Below are 14,237 nucleotides of genomic sequence, written 5' to 3'. Positions count from 1 at the left end.
TAGGAAGGATCTGCGCTTGTCTTGGGCTAAATGGCTATGCTGTGAGATTACCATAACACTGTGGCTAGCTTTCTGTGAACTTGTATTTCCTGCTTTCTGTTTTCTTGTTTGCCTACAAATCCTATGATACCATTTTCCTCCTTCCCACACATCAGCTACCCCACCCATTGAAACATAAATGGGCTGCAGACCTGTGGTCTTCAATCAGGATGCCTACAGCTGTTGCATTAGTTGCAGATTGATCGCTCCACCCATTGAAGCAGACAGGCTCCCTGTCATCAGCTGACTAGTGAGTCAGGTCTCAACCGCATTGTAAACTGGGAAAAATTCCAAGACAGCAGTCATTTTGTATGCTGTTAAAAATAAATATTGGGGTAAAAATCACATAAGAATTGTGAGAAAACCGTCACACACAGGTACAGACACTATATTATGAACTACACTAACTTTACAGCCCATGTAGCATAGTCAAATACAAAAAAATCCCGGAATACCCCTTTAACTTTCTGGCACCAGTGAATTTAGAAAAAAAAAAAAGTTTTCCATCGGAGTACCTCTTTAACATACCATATTTTGGTGAAGATAGATAGGTAAAACAAATTAAAGTCTGCATAACTATTAGTTTTTGGGGGCCAATTGTGCCAGTCAAGGCCAGTTTAGTGTATAGTAACTTATTGGATAGCCTCTCTTTAAATATCTGTAACACCCAAAAGGGTGTGGACCCACTTGGGAGCAGAGTCTATGTATTCCCTTGGTTTTCACCCTTTATCCCCTCTGGACCTCAGCTGCAGCGAAGATATCAGATCTCTACTGCAAAAGTGGTCCTAGTTAAGTGGGAGCTAGTCATGCAGGCCACAACACCTTGGTGCCAAGCAACAGAGATACACGCAGGTGGTGAGAGCTGACACAGTTGATGGTAAAGGGCAGCAGAGTCCAATGTAGAAGAGCTGCGTATGTGTTAATAGCAGAGCTAAGTAGCTTAGAAGCAGCCAGGTGGTGTTAGCTTGCTCAGAATGCAAAGGCGTGGTCAACAGTCCAGGTTATGCTCTGGAGAATCAGCAAGGTACAGCAGAATCAGACAGTGGCAAAGGCAGGTAAACAGACACCTTCACTAATAGACAAGCTACAATATTGCTCAGGCACTAGAATATGAGTAGAGCAAATATATATATATATATATATATATATATATAAATATAAATATATATATATATATATATATATATATATATATATGTGTGTGTGTGGAGCCTGACAGGGATTGTTGAGGGAAACTTTAGAACACATGTGCATTGATATTTGAACCTTTAAGTTACAGCTAGTGTGAGGGCAGAGCAGGAACTGCAGCAACTGTAGAAGCAGACGAGAGGAGAAAATCTGGGGCCTACAGCAAAGACGTGGATCAGAGAATGTGGCTTGGCGCCAGTGGGTGCCGGAACACAATACGCCAGAAAATGCCAACCACCTTGGTTGCAATATCCTGGGCTTATGCATTTCTATGTGTATTTCAAGATATTTCTTGTGCTTTTGGTGCCATGTTCTAGCCTAATCATGTTATAGTTACTATGGTCAGTACTTGGTTTTTCATTGTGTGGTCCTGGAACTTGTATTTTATGTTTCTCATTTGTCTATTTAGCTGTTGTGATTTTGTTTCTGTTCTTCCTTGCTTTTGTCTCTGGGAGTCTGCTTAGTGTTTCTGCAAGGTATAGTTTGTAGTCTAGAGAGTCTGGTACTAGGTCAGAGTTCAAAGAAAGATCTAGAAAAAAGATTAGGGTCTGTCCTTGCTCTTCTTTCTGATCTTCATAATAATTATCATTTGAGCTATTATCCATGTTTGCTAGTCATGCAATTCAGCTGTCAGAGGCGTAACTTGTAGCTTCTGGACCCGATGCAAAATCTGCAAAAGGGCCCCATGTGCCAATTATAATTCTGGTCTCTTAAAGGGGTACTCCGCCCCTGGCATATTATCCCCTATCCAAAGGAGTTCGCTCTGTGCATAATGACGGGCGATACAGGGGCCAGAGCAGCATGACGCCATGGCTCCGCCCCTCATAACATCACGGCCCGTCCCCTTAATGCAAGTCTATGGCAGGGGGCGTGGCGGTCGTCACGCCCCCTGCCATAGACTTGCATTAAGGGGACGGGCCGTGATGTCATGAGGGGCGGAGCCATGATGTAACGATGCTCCGGCCCCTGTGTTGCCCATCATTACGTGCAGAGCGATCTCGCTCTGCGCAGTGATGATAGCGGGGTGCTGCAGCAGCGATCCCCGGGGTCCCCAGCAGCAGGACCCCGGCGACCTGACATCTTATCCCCTATCCTTTGGATAGGGGATAAGATGTCTAGGGGCCTAGTACCCCTTTAAAGAGGAAGATGTGCTTTGGGGCACCATTAGGCACTGGGCCCTGGTGCAACTTCTACCTCTGCATTCCCTACAGCTATGGCCCTGTCAGCTGTACTAAATGTTATGGAGGTATGTGAGTACTGGGGGGTCACAATTAGAAACAAGGAAAGGTGACTGCTATAGAAGATCCATTTTGTTTAATGACCAATAACAAAGCATATTGAGACACAATATCAAAGTCAGCGTAGGTGCACCAATGTTAACAGGTTTTGATGGTGTAGGTGAAGTGGACATGCACCAAATTTATTAAATGGTGCAGCGCATGTGATAAAATATGGGGCTAGTATACATTTTTGTGAAATTTTACTTCAAAACACCATTTTGTTTAATGCCTTCTCTGCGATATTTTTGAGACTTTTTCCACCCATGCCACTTTTGTGTGACTTTTTGAAACTGCTGTCTACAGCCAGTTTTGTAAGTCAGGTCTGGGTTGGTGTATGTTTGTGGTGTAATTGAGGGCATTGCAAGAAACCTGCGACTAGAGAAGAGTTTAACTTCATAAATCTGTTACCACTGCAAAGTGAAAAAGCAAATGTGTGTACCGAAGTCATTTTAGTCAAAAGCACTTTATCAAAAATTTTAGGGATCATACAAAGTAGTGTTCTGAAGTGAAATTTCCCATGTGGTTCTTGTACACATCAACTACACTACCATCAAAACCTGTGTATGGCAGCCCAAATCTTAGAATAGTGTTTCCCAAATGTGGTCCTCAAGCACCCCCAACAGGTCATGTTTTCTGGATTTCCTTAGTCTTTCACAGGTGATATAACTGTGGTGATGCCTGATTCACTGACCATAATTATATCACCTGTGAAAGACTAAGAAAATCCAGAAAACATGACCTGTTGGGGGTGCTTGAGGACCACATTTGGGAAACACTGTCTTAGATCATCAACAAGTACATTCTTTGCATGGGCGAACAGAGAACCACTAAAGGGCTTAAATTTCCAATATTTGCAGTAAATACTTTTTATTTTTTAACACTACCTAATGTTATACTCACGTTTCTGAAGACAGGAACTCCGGTGTATGTGGATACGCTGGACCTGTGTGGCAGATGACTCGGACCGTACCAGGGAACGGAGTCTAAAGTGCCAAGTTTTCCCCAGAGCCTGCCACAAAGCAGGATGGACTTGCAGCAGCAGGCGACACCCAGGTCGCTACCCCTGGCACGGCTCGACCACAGAGGCGGCTGTGGAGATGCAAGGCACAGAAGGGATGAGGCAAATCGTAGTCTGGATAGCAGAAGGTCAGGGCAGACGGCAAAGTAGCATAGTCAGGACGTAGCAGGAGTTCAATAGGCAGGCGGCAGAGGAGCAAGGTCAAGTCACAAGAGCAGGAGATCTGGTACACGGCAAGGCAATACAATGGAACGCTTTCTCTAGGGCACAAGGTAACAAAGATCCGGCAGAGAACTGAGGAGGGTGGAGGAATTTATAAACAAGCCACAGGGGGATTACAGTAATGAGCGTACTGGCCCTTTAAATCTTAAAGCTCCGGTGCGCGCAAGCCCTAAGGGACGGGGACACGCGCGCCGGAGCAGAGAGGCGGAGGCAGAGGGAGGAGAAACACCCGGAAAGTGATGGACCGGGGCTCGCATGCGGGCAAGTTCCGCGATGCGAGTCCCAGCCCCGTCGGCAGCAGAAGGTAAGGGGACCATGCGCTCACGGCCAGCGTGTGTGGCCGGAGCGCACAGCGTAACACCTAAATTACAACAAAGGGAGCAATGTCTTGAAAGTCAACCCAAATTATATCTGAATTGGCAGATTAAGCATGATATCACATACAGAAGAGTCAACGTAGATAAGTGATAGAACCAGGAAATGTCTATGGCCCACATTTATCATTGTCTTTAGACTGTCTTTTGTGTCTAGAAAAGGGGCAAAAAAGGAGCAAGCAGGGTTTTTTGCGCTTTTTTTTGCCCCTTTTTGTTTACACATTTCTGCTGATTTTGAGTTGCGATCCACTGATTTTGGCAATAGACATGATATGGAAGGGTTTTATCAACTGCGCCTTTTTGTGAAAAGGAGCATAAAAAGGTGCAAAGCCACTGAAAAGTCTTTAAAACTACACCAGCCCAGACTTAGCTTAGCTTTTTGGTGTATGTGAAGAGAGACATTTCAGAAAATGTGACCTGCACAAAATTAATCAAATGCTCTTTAACCCCTTAAGGACCAAGGACGTACCGGTACGTCCTAAGTCCTGCTCTCCTGATATAACGCGGGGTTACACAGTAACCCCGCGTCATATCACGGCGGGCCCGGCGTCATAGTGAAGCCAGGACCCGCCTCTAATAGCGCGCAGCTAGCTCAGTCGGGCTAGCTCAGCCGGCTAGCTCAGTGGGCTGTTCGGGATAGCCGCAGCTAATCGCGGCATCCTGAACAGCTTACAGCTTACTACCTGCCTACTCGCTGTCCGATCGCCAAATGACTGCTCAGTGCCTGAGATCCAGGCATGAGCAGTCATGCGGCAGAATCGTTGATCACTGGTTTCTTATGAGAAACCAGTGATCAGCATAGAAGATCAGTGTGTGCAGTGTTATAGGTCCCTATGGGACCTATAACACTGGAAAAAAAAAGTGAAAAAAAATGTGAATAAAGATCATTTAACTCCTCCCCTATTAAAAGTTTGAATCACCCCCCTTTTCCAATAAAAAAAAAAAAAAGCACAGTGTAAATAAAAATAAACATATATGGTATCACCACGTGCGGAAATGTCCGAATTATAAAAATATATCATTAATTAAACCGCTCCGTCAATGGCGTGCGCGCAAAAAAATTCCAAAGTCCAAAATAGTGCATTTTTGTTCACTTTTTATATAATTTAAAAATGAATAAAAAGCAATCAATAAGTCCTATCAATGCAAAAATGGTACCGTTAAAAACTTCAGATCACGGCGCAAAAAATTAGCCCTCATACCGCCCCATAGAATGAAAAATAAAAAAGTTATAGGGGTCAGAAAATGACAATTTTAAACGTATTAATTTTCCTGCATGTAGTTATGATTTTTTTCCAGAAGTCCGACAAAATCAAACCTATATAAGTAGGGTATCATTTTAATCGTATGGACCTACAGAATAAAGATAAGGTGTCATTTTTACCAAAAAATGTACTACGCACAATGATTTTTTTTCCCGTTTCACCGTAGATTTTTGGGCAAAATGACTGATGTCATTACAAAGTAGAATTGGTGGCGCAAAACATAAGCCATCATATGGATTTTTAGGTGCAAAATTGAAAGAGTTATGATTTTTTAAAGGCAAGGAGCAAAAAACGAAAATGCAAAAACGGAAAAACCCCCGGTCCTTAAGGGGTTAACCATTTAATAAATTTGGTGCTCCTACACATTACCAGCACACAAAAAAAAGGTGTAAAAAATGCTTCACTTACACCTACAATGATAAATGTGGGCCTCTATCTTCTGAAGCCATCCTTACTTTGACTGTACACTGCTATCAGATATCAATTACTGTAGCTACTCTGTTTTCTGCCTGCCTTGGGATTTCATTGCAAAAGTTTTATTGTTGTTCCAACTTGGAATATAGTGGGTCCCATGAGTATCAAAGCATGTTCTCATTAACTAGAATTCCACAGCTATGTATCATCCAGAGCCACACAACACAGAGCTCCGCGGAACAGTCACTGACTCAGGATCACAATTACTTCCCTAAAAGGTGCAGACAGTCAGACTGCAGGACTTTCAAATCTCATTTGCCCTGTTTCGATGATGCTTGTGTGTATTGTGTATAATGTAGAACCATGAATAACCGTTTATGCAGATTCTTCACTCATCAGACAGTAAACATATCAGTTATCTGAATTTCCAGTGTGAACATAGCATTGACATTTTGTTGTTTACCACTAGGGATATGATAAATTAAATCAATATATTTTGACGAGGTGAACCAGTTACCGTATTGACCAGCATAGACACAATACAGTGTAAAGAAATAAAAATGATTAATAAAATGAACACACAAATACAATTAATAGTTATTGTTCCTGCTATTTTGGCACAATCTTGAGATCCTTACACATGACCGTGCTATAAAGTTACCCACTGTTGGTTTTGCCATAACATTTCATGATTAAACACAGAACCAAAATCTACAGGTAAATATCAAAATTTTGATATAATAATAAATTATAAATGTGTATAAAAGAATGAGCTATTGTTAATACAATTAGTATGAAGTAGAAATACAAATTGTATAATTTATACATGAAGGAAACAGAAGATAATGCGGGACCAGTGGAATCAGATAATGCAGGAGCAGAAGATTTTATAAGAAAAAAATGTTAAACCTTTTTATTCAGGTGATGATATTATCCGGCATGGTCAGGGTCACTTCTGCCATGAGACCACTTGAATTAGTAGCTTCAGGTGGTGCCACCTGTTGTCAGAATGGGAAGGGGGCACAGAGGTTAACAAAAACCCAGCCAGAAGGGGGGAGGGCACAGAGGTAAACAAAAACCCAGCCGAGGACTTGTTACTGTGACACATCCTGGTCTGGTTTCCTTACTGATGCTGGCTGGTTCAGGAGCGGCACAACCATGGCCACTGCCCGCTGATAGTGTGCTGGGTTGGCTCATATAGTTTAAAGGGGTATTTCGGGCAAAAACATTTTATCCCCCATCCAAACGATAGAGGATAAGATGTCTGATCGCAGTGGGCCCGCTGCTGAGACCCCCCGCAATCTCCCTGTAGCACCCGCATTCTATGCAGGGACTGCGTCACTAGTTTCGGAAACCTCCGGGGTTTCCGGGACTGGGGACCTGACGTCATGCCACGTCCCCTCCATTCATGTCTATGGGATGGGGCGTGACGGCCGCCACGCCCCCTCCCATAGACATGAATGGAGGGGGCGTGGCTTGACATCACATTCCCAGTCCCGGAAACCTGGAGGTTTCTGAAACTGGAGATTCAGAATCCGCATAGAATGCGAGTGCTAGAGGGAGATCGCGGGGGTCTCAGCAGCGGGCCCCCTGCAATCAGACACCTTATCCTCTATCGTTTGGATGGGGGATAAAATATTTTTGCCCGGAATACCCCTTTAATCCATTTCTAACCTATACTGTACATTTATGGCATGAATTGTGTGAGGGAGTATGGCACGTGCTTGGGCCCGCACCATACTCAACGGGTAATGATTGACATTGAAGATCACTCTGAGGCCAGGTGTTTAACTGTTTAAATGTTGGGATCAAAAAAATTATAGGATATGCATTCCATTGATCTATATAAGCCATAAACCTTTCCACTTGTATATTCCGCCGCGTGAATGGAACCTAAGCTTACCCATTTTTTCTGCTTCCAACACATCAACATCATACCAGGACTGTTCACTTGCTGCCTAATATATCCAACCCTTTACATGAGCCATCAACCTAGACAAGCAATGTTATCCATCTTACTTGTCAATGGTTTATGGCTGGTATGACTCAATGACTCTAAGCACTAGAAGAGGATTCCAGTGTTCTGTAGTAGGGCTGGGGGTACAATTAATTACAAGAACGTTATATTATAGTGTCACTTCTTTTCTGTATTGTTCATATATGTTGCAGCTCTTTTCTTTTAGCACACTAAACCATATCAGACTTTTTCATTTGCTGCGCTTTGTAACTTAGTAATTATAGTAGAGCGTAGTGTTTAAAAGTCCATTATATCCAAGATAAGTAAATGTTTTCTGATCGTACTCCTCAAATCTTCACATGAGAAGCTTTCATGCACCTGCTCATCAGTAAAGTGTCCCTGGAAATTACTTTAAAAAGGATTCACAGTTGCCTGAAAATGTTAATTTTCTGTTTAGCCCGAAGGCTTTAATCTGCAGTTCCATCATCTAATAGTTCTTTTGGGATATGATGGTAAAAAGTGAATACAGTAAATATGTAAAGTATAAACCATATGAAAGTAACTCTTGTATGACATTTGTTATTCATATCATACGGACAAGAGAGTACAAATATACTACAAAATGTATCCCTAGGATTCATCCCCTGGTCCGAAATAGCACTTAGGTGTGATTAGGGAGATCGGACCACTGTGACCCCCACTGACCACAGGCAGAAAATGGCAGTCATGTTTGGAAAGTGATGTACCAGATAGGTTTGGCTTCTTTCAGGCTGCTCCAATGTCTTTTATGCACATTCACTATATATTAGCTCATAGCTCATTAGCTTTTTGCTTTTTTTTTTACTTTACATGTTTTTACCCTTAAAAGAAATTATTTGTTTTTATATGTTCTTATGCTTTTTGCTCCCTAAGCACAAGGACACAAGGACAAGCCTATGAATCAAAGAGAGGAGAAAAAGCTTAGCATATCTCAAATGGTGGTCTCCCTGCACAAGTACACAAATATGTAAAGTAGAGCAATACATGTCGATATACAAATATGCAGTATATATGATAAATGAAAGTGTACCTGTCAGGAGATTTTTTTTTTAAATGCTCAAGGCTTACTTTTTAACTGTGGTGAATCCAGCTTTTCATCCTTTTATGGCTTCTAATTTCCTTGTCTACGTTGCTCACACTGCATGCAGTTCACTGAGGAGGAGGGGGCATTCCCTTGCTTGCCCTTACATCTAATGTGGGAACTACAGTCCTCACTCCTTAGAGCTGACACCTGGCTGCTCTGTGCAGTGAGGCTCTGTGACAGGCCTCCAGTTCACACAGCAGGCTGATTGACAAGCCTGAACCCAGTTTTTACCATCCACGTTTCCTGTATTTTGTTTTTGCACACACAGGCAATATCAGCAAGTACAAGAATGTGTATTCTGGACAGTGGAGGAACCTCTAGTGGCCAAAAGTATAGGACATATCTTGTACCCAAAGAAATTGACATATTTTAACAATAAATATTGCAAATATTATATAATTTTGTTTGGAAGTGACAGTGCCCATTTAAATCTATGTGCCTGCTGTTATATCTGTCAAATTATCATGTTATTGAAATTGAAGGTAATGTTCTCATTTGTAAAGTAGACTTTGCTTTATAGGTTGTAATACCAGCAGTAGACTATGCTAAGGTGTACCGCTGCATAGCGGAGTCATACCCATTCAGTTCAATAAACCAAATGTAGTTGTCATGTCCCAGGGTCCTGAAATCTTCATAAATTTACAGTATACTCTCAGAGTATAGCCATAGCCTAAGCCATGCAATACAATTTAGCTTTAATATTTAAGAGATGCCTCAGAATTTAGGTTTTTATTATGTCTGTTATTAGTCCAGTAGATGTTAAAGCCTAGCTAAATGTATATATATATATATATATATATATATATATATATATATATATATAATGTAATTTTATTAGTATATAAACATTTATCATTTTATTGTTGTTCTGTGGTATAAAGCGATTATTTAAGACATAATGGTATACTTCTTTTATGCTATACAAGTTTGTTTCAGACTCCACACACCAGGAATAATGTAAAGATTGCACCAAAATCATGTAGTATCAGTATTAAAAAGGCATGATGAATGGGAAAATGTACAGGAGCAATTTTGTGCTATGCATTATATGCAAACCAAGAAGGGAGCTTCAAGCCAAATGGCAAATAGGTCTTAATTTTCCAATTCGTGTCCCAGAATCCAGAAACTCAAAGAAACAAGCCCTATGGGAGCCAAACAGGTGTGAAGTATCATCATTCATATAATCAATAACTGTAGCGGAATCATATAGTACGATGGTGGCTTGTGAGAGATTTCACACATTCTATTTAATAAGGAGTGCAATAATGCTTACAAGGGACAAGGATTCATAGTCAAGAACTATAGTTGTAAAGTTACTTACTGCTCCAGGGCAAACATTTACTCCCCGGTGCAATAAGGCTCGGGCAATAAGGACATAAATTACCTCTTTACTTCTGAATGGGTTAAAACAGGATAAAAAAACAGGAATAATGTGTCAAATAAGTCTGTGATAAAGGGTTGTTGCCAAAAACATTCTCTACACATCCTACAGTACATGTGAGAAGTTTTTTTTCTCCAAATAGTTCCTTGTAGATATCACACTGTGCACTTAATATTTGTTACTAAAAACCTGCACGTAACCAGCACATTATCCGCTTCCAATGAATGTGGGCTATAAGACAACAAATCTCAAATAAAACTGTCTGATTTGAGTTCCTCTCACAGCAGGGATTTCCAAAATGATTCATGTTAATTTACCTCCCAGCTTGGTGCCAATGTATGATATATTGTGGTGCTCATTTTCAAATAAAATTAGTAATATCGTATCAGAAATGATGTGGTTAATTTTTCTCTAGTATTTCTGATTGTGATACTATCATGTGTGTGGTGACTTTCAGAATTTGTATCTATTCTCCTAAGTAGAAATAAAGTTTTCAGATTAGGTATCAGCATTTCTAGATTAGTTCTCAAATTAGTTTAAAGGGGTACTCTGCCCATAGACACATTACCCCGTATCCAAAGGATAATCTCTGTGTAGCACCCGACATTCTCCAATAGAAATGAATGGAGGGGGCTTGGCGTGACATCATGAGGGGTGTTAGGTGACGTCACGTCACCTGCCGCGGGAACCTAGTATTCTAAACATACTACATAGAATGCCAGGTGCCGCACGGAGATCACAGTGGGTCCCAGCGGTGGGACCCTCCCCGATCACACATCTTATCCCCTATCCTTTGGATAGGGGATAAGATGTCTATGGGCGGAGTACCCCTTTAAAGGTATCGGCCCTTTAACTATCATCCCCACCCATCCCTCTTTGTCCAATGGCCAATGTTTGGTCTGTTTATGAGCTTTAACCCCTTAAGTACGTCCTGGTGAGGTGGTACTTAACGCACCAGGACGTACATTTACGGAGCGATGCCCGGATCATGCGCGGCAGGTCCCGGCTGTTGATCGCAGCCAGGGACCCGCCGGTAATAGCGGACATCCCCGATCCCGCGGATGTCCGCCATTAACCCCTCAGATGCCGTGATCAATACCGATCACGGCATCTGCAGCATCGCAGTCACTTAATTGCATGATCGGATCGCCCGCAGCGCTGCCGCGGCAATCCGATCATCCTGCACAGCAGCGGAGGTCCCCTCACCTGCCTCCGCTGTCTTCCGGGAGTCTTCTGCTCTTATCTGCTTTCCCGCAGACCAGAGCAGAAGATGACCGATAACCCTGATCAGTGCTATGTCCTATACATAGCACTGAACAGGATTAGCAATGGAATGATTGCTTAAATAGTCCCCTATGGGGACTATTAAAGTGTAAAAAATAAAAGTAAAAAAAGTTAAAAAAAATTTAAAAAAATGTGAAAAACCTCCTCCCCCAATAAAAACGTAAATTGACCCATTTTCCCTATTTCACCCCCAAAAAGTGTTAAAAAAATATTTTATATACATATTTGGTATCGCCACATGCGTAAATATCTTAACTATTAAAATAAAATGTTAATGATACCGTACGGTGAAGGGCGTGAACGTAAAAAGAAAAAAGGCCAAATAGCTGCTTTTTTTTATAACATTTTATTCCCAAAAAAATTTATAAAAAATATATTAAAAGATTTATATAAGCAAATATGGTATCAATAAAAATTACAGATCACGGCTTATACCTAAAAATGAAAAAGTTATAGGTCTTCAAAATAGGGGGATCTTAAACGTACTAATTTAATTAAAAAGTTTGTGATTTTTTTTAAGCGCAACAGTAATACAAAAGTATGTTATCACGGGTATCATTTTAATCGTATTGACCCACAGAATAAATAACACACGTCATTTTTACCGTAAATTGTACGGTGTGAAAACAAAACCTTCCAAAATTAGCAAAATTGCTGTTTTCTTTTTAATTTCCCCACACAAATAGTATTTTTTTTGGCTGCGCCATACATTTTATGGTAAAGTGAGTGATGTCATTACAACGGACAACTGGTCGCGCAAAAAACAAGCCCTCATGCTAGTCCGTGGATGAAAATATAAAATAGTTATGATTTTTTGAATGTGAGGAGGAAAAAATGTAAACGTAAAAATAAAATTTTCTGCGTCCTTAAGGCCAAAATGGGCTGCGTCCTTAAGGGGTTAAAAAGCCTGTAGTTTGTACTGCTCAAAACATTAACTCAAAAGTGCAAAGCCACTGAAAAGTCTCTAAAACTACACCAGCCCAGACATGGTGTAGCTTTTTGGTGTATGTGAAGACAGAAATTTCTGAAAATTTGACCTGCACAAAATTTATCAAATGCTCTGTGACCGTTTAATAAATTTGGTGCTCCTACACATTACCAACACACAAAAAAAAAAGGTGTAAAAAAATGCTTCACTTACACTACAATGATAAATGTGGGCCACCATGCTTCTGCGTTGTCACGATGCCGGCTGGCAGGTAGTGGATCCTCTGTGCCAGAGAGGGATTGGCGTGGACCGTGCTAGTGGACCGGTTCTAAGCCACTACTGGTTTTCACCAGAGCCCGCCGCAAAGCGGGATGGTCTTGCTGCGGCGGTAGTGACCAGGTCGTATCCACTAGCAACGGCTCACCTCTCTGGCTGCTGAAGATAGGCGCGGTACAAGGGAGTAGGCAGAAGCAAGGTCGGACGTAGCAGAAGGTCGGGGCAGGCAGCAAGGATCGTAGTCAGGGGCAACGGCAGAAGGTCTGGAACACAGGCTAGGAACACACACAAGGAACGCTTTCACTGGCACAATGGCAACAAGATCCGGCAAGGGAGTGCAGGGGAAGTGAGGTGATATAGGGAAGTGCACAGGTGAACACACTAATTGGAACCACTGCGCCAATCAGCGGCGCAGTGGCCCTTTAAATCGCAGAGACCCGGCGCGCGCGCGCCCTAGGGAGCGGGGCCGCGCGCGCCGGGACAGAACAGACGGAGAGCGAGTCAGGTAGGGGAGCCGGGGTGCGCATCGCGAGCGGGCGCTACCCGCATCGCGAATCGCATCCCGGCTGGCAGCGGAATCGCAGCGCCCCGGGTCAGAGGACGTGACCGGAGCGCTGCAGCGGGGGGAGTGAAGCGAGCGCTCCGGGGAGGAGCGGGGACCCGGAGCGCTCGGCGTAACAGTACCCCCCCCCTTGGGTCTCCCCCTCTTCTTAGAGCCTGAGAACCTGAGGAGCAGACTTTTGTCTAGGATGTTGTCCTCAGGTTCCCAGGATCTCTCTTCAGGACCACAACCCTCCCAGTCCACTAAAAAAAAATTTTTCCCTCTGACCTTTTTGGCAGCTAAGATTTCTTTGACCGAGAAGATGTCCGAGGAGCCGGAAACAGGAGTGGGAGGAACAGATTTGGGAGAAAAACGGTTGAGGATGAGTGGTTTGAGAAGAGAGACGTGAAAGGCATTAGGGATACGAAGAGAAGGAGGAAGAAGAAGTTTATAAGAGACAGGATTAATTTGACACAAAATTTTGAAAGGACCAAGATAGCGTGGTCCCAACTTGTAGCTAGGGACACGGAAGCGGACATATTTAGCGGAGAGCCATACCTTGTCTCCAGGGGAAAAAACGGGAGGGGCTCTTCTTTTCTTATCCGCGAACTTCTTCATGCGTGATGAAGCCTGTAAGAGAGAATTTTGGGTCTCTCTCCATATGATGGAAAGGTCACGAGAAATTTCATCCACAGCGGGCAGACCAGAGGGCAAGGGAGTAGGGAGGGGGGGAAGAGGGTGACGGCCGTACACCACGAAAAATGGGGATTTGGAGGAAGACTCAGAGACCCTGAAGTTATACGAGAATTCGGCCCATGGGAGGAGATCTGCCCAGTCATCCTGGCGGGAGGAAACAAAATGTCGCAAATAATCACCCAAGATCTGGTTAATTCTTTCTACTTGTCCATTGGACTGGGGATGATATGCAGAAGAAAAATTTAATTTAA

This window comes from Hyla sarda, chromosome 1 (assembly GCF_029499605.1).
Source record: "Hyla sarda isolate aHylSar1 chromosome 1, aHylSar1.hap1, whole genome shotgun sequence".
Taxonomy (NCBI): domain Eukaryota; kingdom Metazoa; phylum Chordata; class Amphibia; order Anura; family Hylidae; genus Hyla; species Hyla sarda.
This window is presented reverse-complemented; position numbering follows the sequence as displayed.